Genomic DNA, 16071 nt, shown 5'->3' with positions numbered 1-16071 from the left:
GGCCATCTTGCCCAGTCCCGATGGGGGCTGGCCTGGGGGAGGGACCATGGGAGGTTGGCCAGCCACAGAAGGTTGGATGTGGGAGTGTACTTACCACCACGGGGCAGTTCCTGCATTCAGTGTCTGCCCCTGTTGGTCAGTGTCCATCATAGTGACCAGTTGACCGGTTGACTGGTAGTACAGTCACTTGGACACTTAGGCTATTATATATAGAGATTTATTTATTTAAATATATTGATATCAGAGAGGAAGGGAGAGGGAGAGAGAGATAGAAACATCAATGATGAGAGAGAATCATTGATTGGCTGCCTCCTGAATACCCTACACTGGGGATGTTGCTCACAACCTGGGCAAGTGCCTAACTCGGAATTGAACAGTGACTTCCTGTTTCCTAGGTTGATGCTAAAACTCTGAGCCACACTGCTGGGCTGTTGCTGCACTTTTAGGATTCACAGTGCTCCCTGTGTACCGGAGCTCTTATCACCGGGACATTGGCAACATAATAGGTGACCAGGCACCAGCCCTTCCCTGACTGCCCTCTGACCCCAGTGGCCACAGGCATGTCCACCATGATGCTCTGCAGCTCAGAGGCCCCTGGAGCTTCCCTCAGCACATGTGTGAGCTGAAGGAGGTGCTCTGAGGTCAGTGCTCAGCTGTGTCTCCACCTGACACAGGTGGGGCCCCCACACCCTGACATCACACATGAGCACTGCATGTGGGCTCAGCAGGGCGGCTGAGGCCGGCTTCAGGTCGCCTGAGTGGCCCTGGCCCTGGCGTCTCAGGGAGGGCCTGGCACAGGAGATGGGCATGAGGGGATGGCGTGGGGGTGCATTTAAGGTAAAACCTACCAGGCAGGAAGGAGAGGGCAGAGAGTAGCCACACGGGACGTCCTGTGCAGGCCCGATGGTGGGAGAACATGGGTGGCAGAGGAGAGAGGGTGAGGATGGGGTGGTATCTTTGGAGCCTGGAGGCACAGCAGAGGTGGGTGGGGACCAAGTCTCCTTCAGCAGGTTCTCAGAATCCAGGTGGATTCTCCAGGGGAAGCGGGACAGCTGTTGGGATGCATTCCGCAGGACTGTGTTCTGAGACCCGCTGGAAACAGGGCCCAGCAGGGCTGTGACAAGCCCCATCACTGGACCTCCTTCCTGCCTCCATCCCAGGACACACTGAGCTGGGTCCACCTTGTAGGCTCACAAAAAGAAGCAGCGTCCACTGGATCAGAACCTGAACCGCCATGTGCAGAGACAAGTGGCTAACTGCCCTCAAAGACTACTCCTCCCAGGGCTGAAGGAGAAGCTGATCACCCTCAGGTGAGGTTTGGGACCAGGATTCTGCGTTCCCCACTCAGCACTGCACAGGAGGGTGGATGACGTCTCTCTCAGTGAGGGGAAAGGGAATCCTTACAATGTTTTCCTTGTCAACCTGGAGAACAACCTTCAGGAACATGGTGACAGGAAGGGCGCAGATGAGAAGACCACCAGATCTGAAAACACAGCCACTTCCTACTTTTTTGCCTGCAGAGAATCTAATTAAAGACCCAAAGAAGGAAGCAGGAGCTGTCCCAGGTACAACAAGTGGGAAGAAAGCATTGACCCATATAGGAAGCCTGCTCAACCCTCCAGGGACAGCACCTGAGCTGGGACCCTCACATTGCTGGTCCTGAGCGCCCCCTGGTGTCCTGAACGCTCCCTGCAGCCCAGCCCTGCTGCCTCCCTCAGGGAGGAGGTTTGTGTCTGGGCTCACATAGACTTCCCCTCACTGTGTCTGCTGTACTGTAATACACGGCTGTGTCCTCAGCTGTCAGGCTGTTCATTTGCAGATACAGCGTGTTCTTGGCATTGTCTCTGGAGACGGTGAAGCGGCCCTTCACAGAGTCTGCATAGTATGTGCTACCACCTGTATTAGTAATGCGTGAGACCCAATCCAGCCCCTTCTCTGGAGCCTGGCGGACCCAGTCCATGTAGGTGCTGCTGAAGGTGAATCCAGAGGCTGCACAGGAGAGTCTCAGAGACCCCCCAGGCGGCACCAAGCCTCGCCCAGACTCCACCAGCTGCACCTCACACTGGACACCTGCAAACACAGAGACACAAGGTGGACTTAGAATCACATGGAAGCACATACAGGCAAAAGGCACAGGTCTCAGCGCTCCCCTCTCCTGAGAATGACCTTGAAGAATGATCAGGAGGAAAACGCAGCTTGGCACCAAGTCCATGGTGAAGCTGCTGGGGTCCTGTCTTAGGCACTTGGGTTCTGGGTGTCTCCCCAGCATGTGGGGCTGGGCCCTATTTTATGAGCAGGAGGAGAGCCCCATTTGCATGGAGTCTGGATATAAGGGTGCAGCTGGGACCCTGGGCTGCATGCCTTACCTTGTCATCCTAGGGGCGACCCCAGATGGAAAGGACTCAAGGATGCTGGTGACAAGGGTCCTGTCCTGACCCACCCTCCCTCCCTCTTTTCCCAAGACCCAGTCACCCTGACCCCATATCTTTGGGGGCAGCTTCCAGGATTGAGAGTCCTCCATCCTTAGGGTTTTGATGAGGACCCAGGGCTGCTGCCCCAGGAGGTGCTGTGGATGGGGCTTCCTCTCGTTCTCCCTCACCCGCTGTGGGCCATGGTGCCTTTCCGGGGTTTGGGAATGTGAGCTTGCATTGGAATGATGCTTTCATTTTGAGACTAAAAATGGTCATCATTTTCCACAATCAGCTCTTTTATAAAAAGTCTCTCGTGTACATGTGACGAGGCAGGAGCTGCTGGGCTGTATGTGGTGGCCGCAGCCTCTGACTCAAAACTGCTGTCCCCGTCCTAAGCACGCAGCTGCCTTCCCGAAACCACACAATTCTCTCAATTTCCCTGCTGTTCAAGTGCAAAAGTCCTGTTTTCCCAGCCTCTCAAATTGGGAGAAGTTCCATCATTCACAAATGGAGCGCTTGCTGGTGTTGCTCAGTGGTTGGAGTGTTGGCCTGGGCACCAAAGGTCTCGGGTTGGATTCCTGGTCAAGGGCACATACCTGGGTTCCAAGTTCTCTCCTGGCCCCCTGACAGGGGCAATGGGGAGGCAACCAATCCACGTGCCTCTCTCACATCGATGTTTCTCTCTTTCCCTCCCTCCCTCCCTCCCTCCCTCCCTCCCTCCCTCCCTCCCTCCCTCCCTCCCTCCCTCCCTCCCTCCCTCTCTTTCTCTGAAAAGTAATGGAAACATATCCTTCCATGAGAATAAAAAATAAAAAAGGAACACGTTGGCTTTTGGAAGAAAACTCTGGGTAGAAATGGAGGCACCACGTCGTCCTTGGGGTCAGGTGAGCCCCTCCTTTCTCGGGGGCAGAGGGGCCACCTGCAGGTCAGTCCTCAGCTCTTCAGCTCTTCTTCTGGGGGCAGCCCCGTCCCACAGCCTCTCCCTCTGCCCCACGCAGCACAGGCCCTGGCCAGCTCAGCTGGACTCACTGTGGGTGAGGCCCCCACTCCCCCCACTCGCTTTGCCCCAAAGGAGACCATGCCCACCCCAGGTCTGAGCGAGCTCACCTACCCCAAATCAGGGGGCCCTGGTGTGGAGAGGGGAGACCTGCCCTGTGGACACATTATGAGCCCATTGCTCAGCTGCACTAAGCAAGGCTCATCCATAAACTACATCAGCCACCCACACCGAGCTGATGGATGAGGGGTGCAGGGTGTCTGCCTGGTCCCAAAACTCTGCTCTCTGCTCAGCCTCAGACTCAGCTCGCACTCCCCAAGCTGCTGGTTCAGAGACCTGGGTCCTGGTTTAATAGAAAAACAGAGATGAGGGGTTTTCAGGCTGAGAGGACAAGGGGGTGGGAGTCAGTGTGCAATGGGTCTGGCTTCTCCAGGCTGCAATCAAAATGCTTTGGAAGTGGGCACAGGCAGGTGATGGCCGCACAGCACAGCGAATGTGCCACATTCCACCACTGTGTACTTTGTGGACGAAACAAGGTAGACACGTGACCAGGGGCCAACAGTCACCTCAAAGGGTGATCTGGTCAGAATTCCCTAACTGGGCCGTCATGGGGGAGTCAGCCCCAGGCCTTTACTTTTTAGTAAAAGGCTTCTCTTTGTCTAAAGCCAGCCCTGGCCCAAACCGGTTTGGCTCAGTGGATAGAGCGTCGGCCTGAGGACTGAAGGGTCCCAAGTTCGATTCTGGTCAAGGGCACGTACCTTGGTTGCGGGCACATCCCCAGTGGGGGGTGTGCAAGAGGCAGCTGATCGATGTTTCTAACTCTCTATCCCTCTCTCAAAAAATAAAAAAAAAATAAAAAAATAAAAAAAAAATAAAAAAATAAAAAAAAAATAAAGCCAGCCCTGCCCAAGGTTCTTGAGCATTGAGGTCAGCACTCCTTTAAAACAAGCCATACCCGCCCTCAGGGGAGCACTCTTGTTAAGTGTCCTGAGATCCAACCCCCGCCTGCTCCCTCCCACCCCCCTGCAGCCTTCCTTCCCTCCCTCCTCAATCCCAAATGTGTCAGAGAAGCTGTGAGAGCAACTCTGACACTGGCATTCTCAGGGGCATCTGAGATCCTGCTTCCTTGCAACTGTCCCAGGTTCGGCTCAGATAAACTCTTAAAAAATTCTCGTCAGGTTTGGAGGTTCGTATGTCAACTACTTCTACGTGGTTCACTTATGCTGTGGACTTTATGCCAATTCAACAACCAAGGGGAACCTGGAAACGTGCCACAGAAGGAGACAGGCACAGCTGGGGAGGCCTCGTTCCTAAGGAAGGGAACCTTACGTCCATGACAACCAACAGCAAACTTGTTTTCCCTCCAACACACGGGAACCCTTTAGACCTCATCCTGTCAAGGTCGCAGGTTTTTAGTAATTGTGTGCACTTCCCTCTCCACATGGATAAGAAACAGGTATGAACGTGTGTTGTAAATGAAGAAAAGAGAACATATTTGTAAGGTTTGAGGGGCAGGAAACGGGAGTTGGAGACCAAGACATATTAAAGAGGAAGTTTATTCCACACTAACGAGTGAGATTCATTACAGAGGAGGTAGAGAAACCAGGATTAGAGGATGGGAAGGAGAAGAAGGAGGGACGTTAGCCGAGCTGCCTCGCAGACTTGGAGAGACAGCAACACATGCAGCGGTGAAGACGCCTTTTGAGGGTAGGAACATGAAGGGGTTGGGCCCAGGATGGAAGGGGAAGGCGTGGGACCCAGGGCACTTGGCACGCACTGATTGGTGGTTCAATGTCTCAGGAAAGTCCCAGCGCAGAAGCCTGTTAGGTCATACTCCGCCCCCAGTTGGGGGAAGGGAAGACCTATCATTCCGTGCTTTTGGTAATATTAAAAAAAAATTGAGAGTACGGGCAAGGTCAGGGGGTGAAGTCCCGTTTTCTGTAGCTACTTCCTGCTGATAGGGGGCGTCGTTAGGGGCATCTACCCAGGGTCTCAAGGATTCTGGTGCTAGGTTCTGAATTCAAGGCCAGATAGATCTCTCCCACCTTCTGGTTGGCTAACACCTGCATTCTGTTCTGCAAGAAACTAGTGAAACAGCACATGAGACAGGGGCCAAAGAGCAAAATTAAAAGTGGGCCTAATGATGCGGGGACCCATGGAGTAAGTGAGCGAAAAACAGGGTTTGTTTTCCATGCTGGACGAGGGGTGCAGCAGCATAATTTCCACAAGGGACTGGTTGGTGAAGTCTCGAGAGCGATCCTGTTGAGTCACTTGGGAGGTAAAAGCTGGTCCTGAGGCTGCCACAGCGTCACTTGTCTGGTTTTGCTGCTTTTTCTGGGCCAGGGGCTAAAATACAACCTGGGGATGAGGGTTCTTATTATTTATTTATTTATTTATTTATTTATATTTTTTAATTTAATAAATCTTTATTGTTCAGATTATTACAATTGTTTCTCCTTTCCCTCCCCCCCCATAGCTCCCCTCCACCCAGTTCCCACCCCACCCTCTGCCCTTAACCTCCCCTCCACTGTCCTCATCCATAGCTGTGTGAATTTTGTCCAGTCTCACCTGCCTCAACCCCTTCCTGTTCCTGCACCCCCATACCCCTTTCCCCCTGAGAATTATCAGTCCACTCCCTTTCTATGAGAGAAACATTGATCAGCTGCCTACTGCACACTCCCCACTGGGGATGTGCCCGCAACCAAGGTACATGCCCTTCACCTGAATCGAACCCTTCAGTCTGCAGGCTGCCACTCTATCCACTGAGCCAAAACTTTTAGGGCTTGAATGTTGTTGTTTTTTATGTTAACAGTACTAAGATGGGTTTCCTCCTATCATTTCCTTCCTGTCCTGTTTTAACATAAGATTCCTTTATTTATTTAATTAGTTTTGTTAATCCTCAACCAGGTAGGAATTTGTGATCAAAGTTCCTGTGAGGTTCCTTTCAGTCACTGAATTTGGTCAGATTTATGACAGAGCCTCGTTTTTTATTCACAAACACAATCTCTAAACCTAGAGATTTAGAAAAGGGCTTTCTGTGAGCTCTGTGGCTGAGCCTGGGAGCAAAGTTAATTTAAGGCAGAGTAGGAAATGGTGTCTTTGCTTAACTATCCACCAGCTCCTGGTTTAGCGGCTATGCTGGTCCCCAGCGCCCCCTGGTGTTCTGGATGCTCCCTGCAGCCCAGCCCTGCTGCCTCCCTCAGGGAGGTTTGTGTCTGGGCTCACACTGACTTCCCCTCACTGTGTCTCCCACAGTAATACAGGGCAGTGTCCGTGGCTTTCAGGCTGTTCATTTGCAGATACACTGTGTTCTTGGCGTTGTCCCTGGAGATGGTGAATCGGCCCTTCACAGCACTGGCATAGTTTGTGGTACTTCCATCAGGATTGATTTCACCAAGCCACTCCAGCCCCTTCCCTGGAGCCTGGCGGACCCAGCCCATCCAGTAGGTACTGAAGGTGAATCCAGAGGCTGCACAGGAGAGTCTCAGAGACCCCCCAGGCGGCACCAAGCCTCCCCCAGACTCCACCAGCTGCACCTCACACTGGACACCTGCAAACACAGAGACACAAGGTGGACTTAGAATCACATGGAAGCAAAAACAGGCACAGGCACAGGTCTCAGCACTCCCCTCTCCTGAGAATGACCTTGAAGAATGATCAGGAGGAAAACGCAGCTTGGCACCAAGTCCATGGTGGAGCCGTTGGGGTCCTTTCTCAGGCACGTGGGTTCTGGGTGTCTCCCCACAATGTGGGGCTGGGCCCTTTTTTATGAGCAGGAGGAGAACCCCATTTGCATGGAATCTGGATATAAGGGTGCAGCCACGACCCTGGGCTGCATGCCTGACCTTGTCATCCTAGGGGTGACCCCAGATGGGAAAGGACTCAAGGATGCTGGCCACAAGGGGTCCTGTCCTGACCCACCTTCCATCCCTCCTACCCCAGACCCAGTCACTTAAATCCCATTCCTTTGAGGGCAGCTCCCAGGATTGAGTCCTCCATCCTTGGGGTTTTGATGAGGACCTAGGGCTGCTGCCCCAGGAGGTGCTGTGGATGGGGCTTCCTCTCGCTCTCCTTCACCAGCCATGGGCCATGTTGCCTTTCTGGGTTTGGGAATAAGAACTTGCATTGGAATGATGCTTTTATTTTAAGACTGAAAGATTATCTTTGTTGTTTTCCCCTATCACATCTCACACACATGAATATGTAACCGGACAATACATGGGTCTTTGCTGCCTGTCACTCTTGGAGCCAATTAGGCAGAGTCATGGTTGAATCATATATGAGCCTTTATTCCAATGCTGCTGGCAATGTGGGAGCGCAGCAGGTCATTCACAGAAATCTGCTCTGCCCCCACCATGAGCCAGCGCTTGTATTGGGTAAAAGGACAAAAGCTTACAGGGGGAAGTAGCCAAAGGCTGTGCCAAAGGGGCCGTTGACAGGGAGCCGAGGGCTGGGGTCTTCCCAGGTCTGGCGGGCTGGTTCCTGCAGGAAAGCTGTGAATCTCCCCCTGACAATCAGCAGCTCCAAATGGGGAGGAAGGGCTGCACTTCCAGGTGAGCTCCCAGGTCCCCGTGCAGCTGCCAGCCAGGTGAGAACATGCTTCTTTAATCAGAATAAACAGTCACGGTTAACAGAGCAGGATTACTATTCCTTACAGTTCTCGCTGGTCCCCCACATTCTATTTCTCCCCTATCAATACCTCGAACTTGTACAAGTGACGAGAGAGGAGAGGCAGGGCTGGACCCTGTGGCCACAGCCTCCATCTCAAACCTGATGTCCCTGTCACAAGCACACAGCTGCCTGTCCGAAACCACAGGTTTCACTCGACTTCCCTGCTGTTCATGTGCAAAAGGCCTGTGTTCCCAGCCTCTCAACATGGGAGAGTTTCCATCCTTTAAAAATGGAGCCCTAGCTGGTGTTGCTCAGTGGTTGGACCATCGGCTTGCACACCAAAGGGTGCAAACTCTTTCGAATTAATCCCACTCAGGTAGCAGGTTTGTAATAATTGTGTGCCCTTTCCTCTCCACATGGGGAAGAAACGTGTATGAACGGATGTTGTAAATGAAGAAAAGACAACATGTTGATGTAAGAAAAGTCTAAACATGGAGAGAATGTTTTTTAAGCTTTTATTGGAGCCAATCTGACAACGACTGTTGGGGAGCAAGACCTCCAATGCACGGAGAATAACCGATTGCAGCTGCGTGTGTGCATTTGAAGTTCAGGAGGGAAGGTGAGGAAGGTGACAGGGAGGAGGGAGAGAGCCAGGCGGGGACTGGGTGCCAGGACAGTTACCAGGAGGTGCTCTCCTGAGGAGGTCATGCTGATGTCACAGGTGTGTCAACCCAGAAGCACAGGAACCATGGACGGGGGTGCTCAAGGCAAAGAGGAGCCTTTTAGTAAAGAAGTGATAGGCCTGGGGCGTGTCCACCCCCAGGGCTGCCCAGGTAGGAATGTGTGGTCAGAGCCTCCTGTGAGGTTCCTGTCAGTCCCTGAGTTTTGTCAGATTTTCCACAGAGCCCCCTTTTTGTTCACAAACACAATCCCTAAACCTAGACATAGGAAAGGGCCTCTGTGAGCTCTGTGGCTGAGCTTTGGAGCAAAACTAATTTAAGGCAGAGCAGGAAATGTTATTTTTGCTGAACTCTCCACCTGCTCCTGGTCCTGGCCATATGCTGGTCCTGAGCACCCCCTACAGTCCAGCCCTGCTGCCTCCCCCCAGGGAGGGTTATGTCTGGGCTCACACTGACTCCCCCTCACTGTGTATCTTGCACAGTAATACACGGCTGTGTCCTCGGTGGTCGCGGAACTCAGCTGCAGGGAGAACTGGTTCTTGGATGTGTCGGGGTGTCAGGGACACTATGAAAGGTAGTTCTCATTCTGCTGACAATAGGAAAGTGCCATCAAAACAAATCAGGGGACACTGTGTGGTCAGGGGACTGAATCTTATCAGTCCCTTCGGGTGCAAGGACTCTGTCAGCTTACACCTGGTCTCCAACATCATGGTCGATGACTAACCGACTTTGGAGATATGGCACGTACTCTCTGTACCACTTGGACCTGAAGTAGGTCCTTCCCAGCCACTGGAGCCCTTTCCCTGGGGGCTGCCTCACCCAGTCCCAAGTGGTGCTGTTGCTGGAGACACTGTCCCCAGAGATGGCACAGGTGAGGGACAGGGTCTGTGGCGGCTGCACCACCGTGGAGCCTGACTCCTGCAGCTGCACCTGGGACAGGACACCTGGGACAGAAGGAAGCAACAAGGTTAATCAGTCCACATTTCTGTGAACACAGCTGTGATCCGCCAGGTCGCCAGACACTGACTCCAGGGGAGGCCAGCACGGGAAGGAATACGAGGAAGGAGACAGCCATGTCTCTGGGTCAACCAGACTCAGCAGGCTCTGCGGCCCCAGTGGGGCTGTATTTACACAGGAAGCCACACGTGGCATTTGCCTGAGCATCGCTCACTGATATAAGGCCCACTGTGCCCACAGCCCACTGAGGCACAGACCCCAGTTCTGCAGTCAGATTTCTTCAGAACTGTGTCCTTGGGCAAGTGAGACCCAAGGCAGGGGCCACAGACAAGGGTGCTCAGAGGCAGGCCTCTGGTGTGGGCATTCTTGATTTTACATCAATTCCAGAGCCTGTTTATCAATATTAATTGATTGGATTTCATTCATTCATTCATTCATTCATTCATTCATTCATTCCACCAACACTGAGGGCCAGTGATACACCAGCGTCCCTCTAGGTAACAAGGACAAACCAGCGAAGAAGACGGAGGCCCCATCCCTGTGTTTTGGGGTCTCACGCCAGGTGCTTGTGGGTCAGATACACAGCATGTGGCTCTCAGAGTTAGGCAGATGGATCTGGGAGCAGAGAGCTCAGGTGAGCGTGTTCAGCCCTGGGCACCCACAGGGGAAGGACATAGGCCTGGGCTTGCATTTTGCCTCCTGATGAGGTGCCTCACCCTGAGCACAGGGAGCTGGGGGTGGGGGATGGGGCTCTGCAGCGAGCAGAGGTAGGAGCAGCCGAAACACCAAATGGCCAGGTGGGTGGATAGAAGCTCTTCTTCCTAAAAGGACCCCAGTGGTTAGCCTGCAAAGAGAGATGGCTCCTGCGCTGGCAGGTGTGGCTCAGTGGATAGAGCGTCTGCCGGGGCACTGAAGGGTCCTATGCAAGGTTTAGGTCATGGGCAGGTACCTGGGTTGCAGAATCCCATGGTCCTGGTGAGGGTGTGTGCAGCAGGCAACCAATTGGTGTGTGTCTCTCACATGGATATTTCTCTCAGTCTCTCCCCATCCCTTCCACTCTCACTAAAAATCAATGGGAAAATATCCTTGGCTGAGAATTAACAACAATAAAAAATAAAATAAAATAAAATAAAATAAAATAAAAAAAATATATAATCAAATAGTCATGGCTCCTGACAGGGAGTCGCTGAAGAGAGGTTGTGCTTAGGGACACTTTCCTGGCTGCCCCTGATCAGGACCTCCTCTGCCCACCCTCTGGGCTTGACCACACACAGGGGCTGCCTATCCCACCATGGGCTGCATCCCTGAGGTGGGCAGGGGACGTCACCCTTTCTCAGCACATCCGAGAGCCCTGCAGGTGGGCTCAGTGCTGTGGGGCATCTGTAGCCCACTGGTCCCGGGCACAGCTGGGAGCCTGGGGAGGAGGATAGTGGGGCAGTGTTGAAGCATAGTCACCTCCATCTTGTGAAGAAACTGCTGTTTGAAATTTTAACCCTGATATGTTGGCTTCTGTGAACACTTGCTTGCTTAACTAATAGGGCAAATAAGACTACTCCCATTCCAGAGAGGCCATAAACTATATTCCCCAGACAGAGTTGTCAGTGCAGGCCTTAAGATATGGTTGATAGATCCTCCCTTCCCCCAACTGATGAACTGAGTATGACGTAAACTGCACCTGCGGCCTGGACATTCCTGAGCACCTAACCAGGCACCTTATATGGACTGTACATTGAACCACCAATCAGCACCTGCCAAATACCCTAAGCCCCCGATTCCTAAGTACCTAAGTGCCTAATCATGTGACTTATATGAAACCACCAATCAGCGCGTGCCGAGTACCCTAAGCCCCATCCCTTCCCATTCCTCCCCTCAAAAGGCATCTTCACTCCTGCACGTGTGCTCTCTTCCTTTGCAAGGCAGCCCGGAAGAGTCCTTCTCCTCTAATAAAGCCCGTGTCCTGGTTTTTGGCGCTCTGTCTCATCTTTCATTTGGTGCCGAAGTCTGGGAGAGGTGCATTTGAGCGTGGACAATCCTCAGACCTAGCCCCAAGCTTCTGACTCCTGATCTGACACTGCTCGGTGGTAACCTAGCCCTGAGCTTCTGACTTCTGCTCTGGCTCTGCTCAGTGGCTTGGTTCTGAGTGGATTGGCCTGCTCTGGACACCTCTCAAACCCTGCCATACCAGGACACGTGGGGATCTTGTCGCTTTCTAACCGGTAGGCTTCAGGGACTTTCCCGACCCACCCTCCCCATTGTTTCCTTGACCTGGAAGGGTTTCAGAGTTTTCCCGTCTACTCGGCGACATGTTCTACGTTCTATGAAAACCCAGGTGCCTGGCTGGGAAAACTCTGCTCTACTCCATGGGAAAGGTCTCGGGGTGACGACCTTGGAATCTTCTCTCGTCTTTCTCTCTATAGGTTGGCTGAGGAAAAAAGAGGACACTCCTTCCTTCCTCCCCAACTTCTCGCTGGCCCTTCCCTCTGGTCATGGGAACCTCTCAGTCCAACCCCCCCTCTACACACATCCTTGCCAATCTCTCAACCTTTGGTCTTTCTGACTACCTCAAACCAAAGAAGCTCTACCTGGCCACAATATAAACTTGACAATGTCCCTCTGTGGCCTGAAAATGGCACTTTCGATTCCAATATCCTTCAAGACCTAGATAATTTTTGCCACTGGACAGGGAGGCCTCAGATATCCCTATGAACCAGCTTTCCCCCTCATACTCTCCCCCACTGCTCTCGCCCCTCGCTTTACTCCTCATGTTCCACCCATCAGATCCTCCTCGCAAAGTCCTCTTTGCCCTCTCAAACCTGTCTCTAGCCCCTTTCTTTGTCTTCTGACTGCTCTTTCGACTTAGCAGATCATTCCTCTCCATGTGTCTCACTCCCGCCACCTCCTTACAACCCTGCCACGAAAACTGCACCCCACGCTCTACCTCTGAGAATTCTAACTGTCTGCCTTCCCCTGTGCTTCCTGCCTAATCTCTGTGCCTGTGACCACCAGCAACCGAATTCACAGGTGCCTGGCCATTCCCTTCTCACTTTATGATCTTCCTGAGAGCCCAAATCCTGAGAACGTGAGCTCCAGAACAGCCTTTCCATCTAACACTCATTCTCAGGCCACCCAGAGACTGCCTTCCTCAACAGACCCTTCTATTCCCACGTCCATTCTACCCCTGAGGGAGGCAGCAGGAACTGAGGGCATAGTCTGAGTCCACATCCCATTCTCTATGTCCAGCCTCACAGATTGAGAGGCATCTCAGGTTTCTTTTTCCACTGACCTGACCACCTTTACTCCCCGACATACGCCGCAACTTCAAAAATAGATACAGGTCCACAAACCCCACAAAAAGACCTCGTTAACCTGACCTTTAAGGTCTTTAATAATAGAGACAAGGAGACCCAAACCCAAAATCAAAGGTGAGATCAGGCCAAGGCTGAGGCCCAGTAGGAGGCCTTCCAGCTCCTAGCCACCGCTTTCAAACCCCAAACGAAGTGCCAGTCCTCCAACTGCAGGTAAGTCAGGGGCTAAGCCTCCTCCGGGCCCATGCTTCAAATGCAGCAAGGAAGGACAGTGAGCCAAGTCCTGCTCAAACCCAAGACCCCCATCTGGGCCCTGCCCAAGGTGTTTAAGGGAAGGCCACTGGAATCAGACTGTAGTCTGGCTCCTCTGGGTCTGGCCTCAGCCAGTCCAGCATGGCCACCCTCTGGATCCGGTTTGGAGCTCCCAGACCTCCTGGGACTGGCCGCCGAAGAAGCTGCCCAAGCCCTGACAGGGCCCCACAGACTTACATCACCAGGACAGAGCCTTGGGTAATGACTGTGGTGGCAGGTAAGCCGATCTTCTTTTTAATTGACACCGGGGCCACTTATTCTGACCTCTCTGAATTCGCTGGGACCCTTGTCCCCTCCTCAGTCTCTATTATGGGGGTTGATGGAGTAGTCTCACAGCCATTAGCCACCTCACATCTACACTGCATCTTACTAAATTCCCCCATTCACTCTTTTCTCATTCTACCTTGGTGCCCGGCCAGGGCTACCATACATCCCCTCATAAAACCCAGTTGTCCCAAACCACAGTCACCTACCTCAGTTTCACTCTCTTACCCCACAAGGCTGAGCCATTCCTTGGACTGTAAATGCCTTATCTCCTTATCTCCTCTATGATCATTATCTCTAGGAAGAATGCAGTGGTTTGGATTCAAGCTGCTAGAGGCCTGGCTAGTCTGGGAACGGGCTTCGGAGCCTGCTCCCTCCCCCGCTGCCTTTTCTAGCATACAATATTGAAACATTGATTGCGAGACATGTTTAGAAATACTTAATAGAAAGTCTGAGGCATGGTTATGCATTTTTGAAGGACATAGAAGAAAGGTTTGAAGGCTAATTTGAAATTGTGAAGGTTTTTGTGAAGGTTGTGCATGTGATGAGATGGAAAAGAGAAATGTAGAAAGAAAGAAAGAAAGAAAGAAAGAAAGAAAGAAAGAAAGAAAGAAAGAAAGAAAGAAAGAAAGAAAGGAAAGAAGGAAGGAAGAAAGTTACTCTGAGCAAGAAAGTGAGGCTTCAATCTCCAAGCCTGGCAGGACAAGGTTGCTGGATACTTCTTAAGCTAAACCAGAATATCCACAGTATCTATCCAACCATCCAAGTCCCTGGCTTCTACTAATCCTTTCCTTCCCTTTCTCTCCCACTTTCACTGCAATACAATCTCAGTCACTCATCTGTCAACCCTTATTGGCAGCGCCATGGTGACTACCTCTCAGCTTGGAGTGCGGAACTAGAAAAAAGGAATCTCATACCCTTTAGTCTACCTCTTCTCCTTACACCTATCAGCTTGTCTCCATGATCAGGGATTTTTCTTCCTCTGTGGGGAAAACACATACATCTGTCTCCCCATCAGCTGGACAGGAATCTGTACTCTCATCTATCTCTCACACAGTGTAGATGCAGCCCCAATAATCAGTCTTTACCTGTCCCCGTAACCCATCATATCTGACACAAAAGAGGAGTCCAAATCATCCCTCTCCTCATAACCCTCAGCATCACAGCAGGGGTTGCAACTGCCACAGGGAGCTTAACCACTGCTCTACCTATTTTGAAACCCTGTCTCAGGACCTACAAGAAACATTTGGATGCCCAGCAAGGGGCAAAACTGGGAAAACAAGAACCTCACCCCCAGGGTAACCTATCCTCCCCTTTCCTATCACTAGTGAGGCAACTGAGACCCCTACTCTTTTCCCCTCTAAAAATAACATCTAGGTCTCAGTTGTATTTCAGCTCCAGGTCTCAGTTGTAAAGCAGCAAAACCAGACAAGTGACACTGTGGCAGCCTCAGGACCAGCTTTTACCTCCCAAGTGACTCAACAGGATTGCTCTCAAGACTTCACCAACCAGTCTCTTGGGGAAATCATGCTGCTGCACCCCTCGTCCAGCCCGGAAAACACTACCTGTTTTTCACTCACTTACCCCATGACTCCTCCCACTATTAGGCCCACTGGTATTTATTCTTTTAATTTTGCTCTTTGGCTCCTGTCTCATACGCTGTTTCAATAGTTTCTTGCAGAACAGAATGCAGGCGTTCGCCAACCAGAAGGTGGGAGAGATCTATCTGGCCTTGAATTCAGAATCTAGAGACCCCTATGTCACCAGAATCCTTGAGACCCCGGGTAGACCCCACTAACGATGCCCCCTCTCGGCAGTAAGTAGCTTCGGAAGATGGACCTTCACCCCCTGATCTTGCCCGGACTATCAATTTTTTTTAATATTACCAAAAGCCTGGAATGATAGATCCTCCCTTCCCCCAACTGATGAATGGAGTATGAGGTAAACTGCACCTGTGGCCTGGACATTCCTGAGCACCTAACCAGACACCTTATATGAAACTGTACATTGAACCACCAATCAGCACCTGCCAAATACCCTAAGCCCCCGATTCCTAAGTACCTAAGTGCCTAATCATGTGCCTTATATGAAACCACCAATCAGCGCGTGCCGAGTACCCTAAGCCCCATCCCTTCCAATTCCTCCCCTCAAAAGGCATCTTCACTCTTGCACATGAGCTCTCTTCCTTTGCAAGTCAGCCCGGCAGGGTCCTTCTCCTCTAATAAAGCCTGTAGTCCTGGTTTTCTGCCCTCTGTCTCATCTTTCAATGGTCTCATGGGCCTTTCCCAGCACACAGGACTTCTTTCTCAGAAGGTCTGGAATTCTCATTCCAAATTTGGAAGACAACGAACTGAAAAACATATAAATAGGGAAGACTTCCTCCATGTGGGGCCCAGAATTTGAGAAGCAATATTTTCTCTGAGCCCGCTAGTGCTAGCATAATAAAAGACTCCAAATTAATTTGGCTCATTGATTAAGGCGTCCTCTGTTTTACTTCTCTGATTTACAATATAACAGTGTCTCCTGGGTGGAGG

Source organism: Cnephaeus nilssonii (assembly GCF_951640355.1).
Source record: "Cnephaeus nilssonii genome assembly, chromosome: 23".
Classification (NCBI taxonomy): Eukaryota; Metazoa; Chordata; class Mammalia; order Chiroptera; family Vespertilionidae; genus Cnephaeus; species Cnephaeus nilssonii.
The sequence above is the reverse complement of the archived record's forward strand: the minus strand, read 5'-3'. Positions refer to the sequence as shown.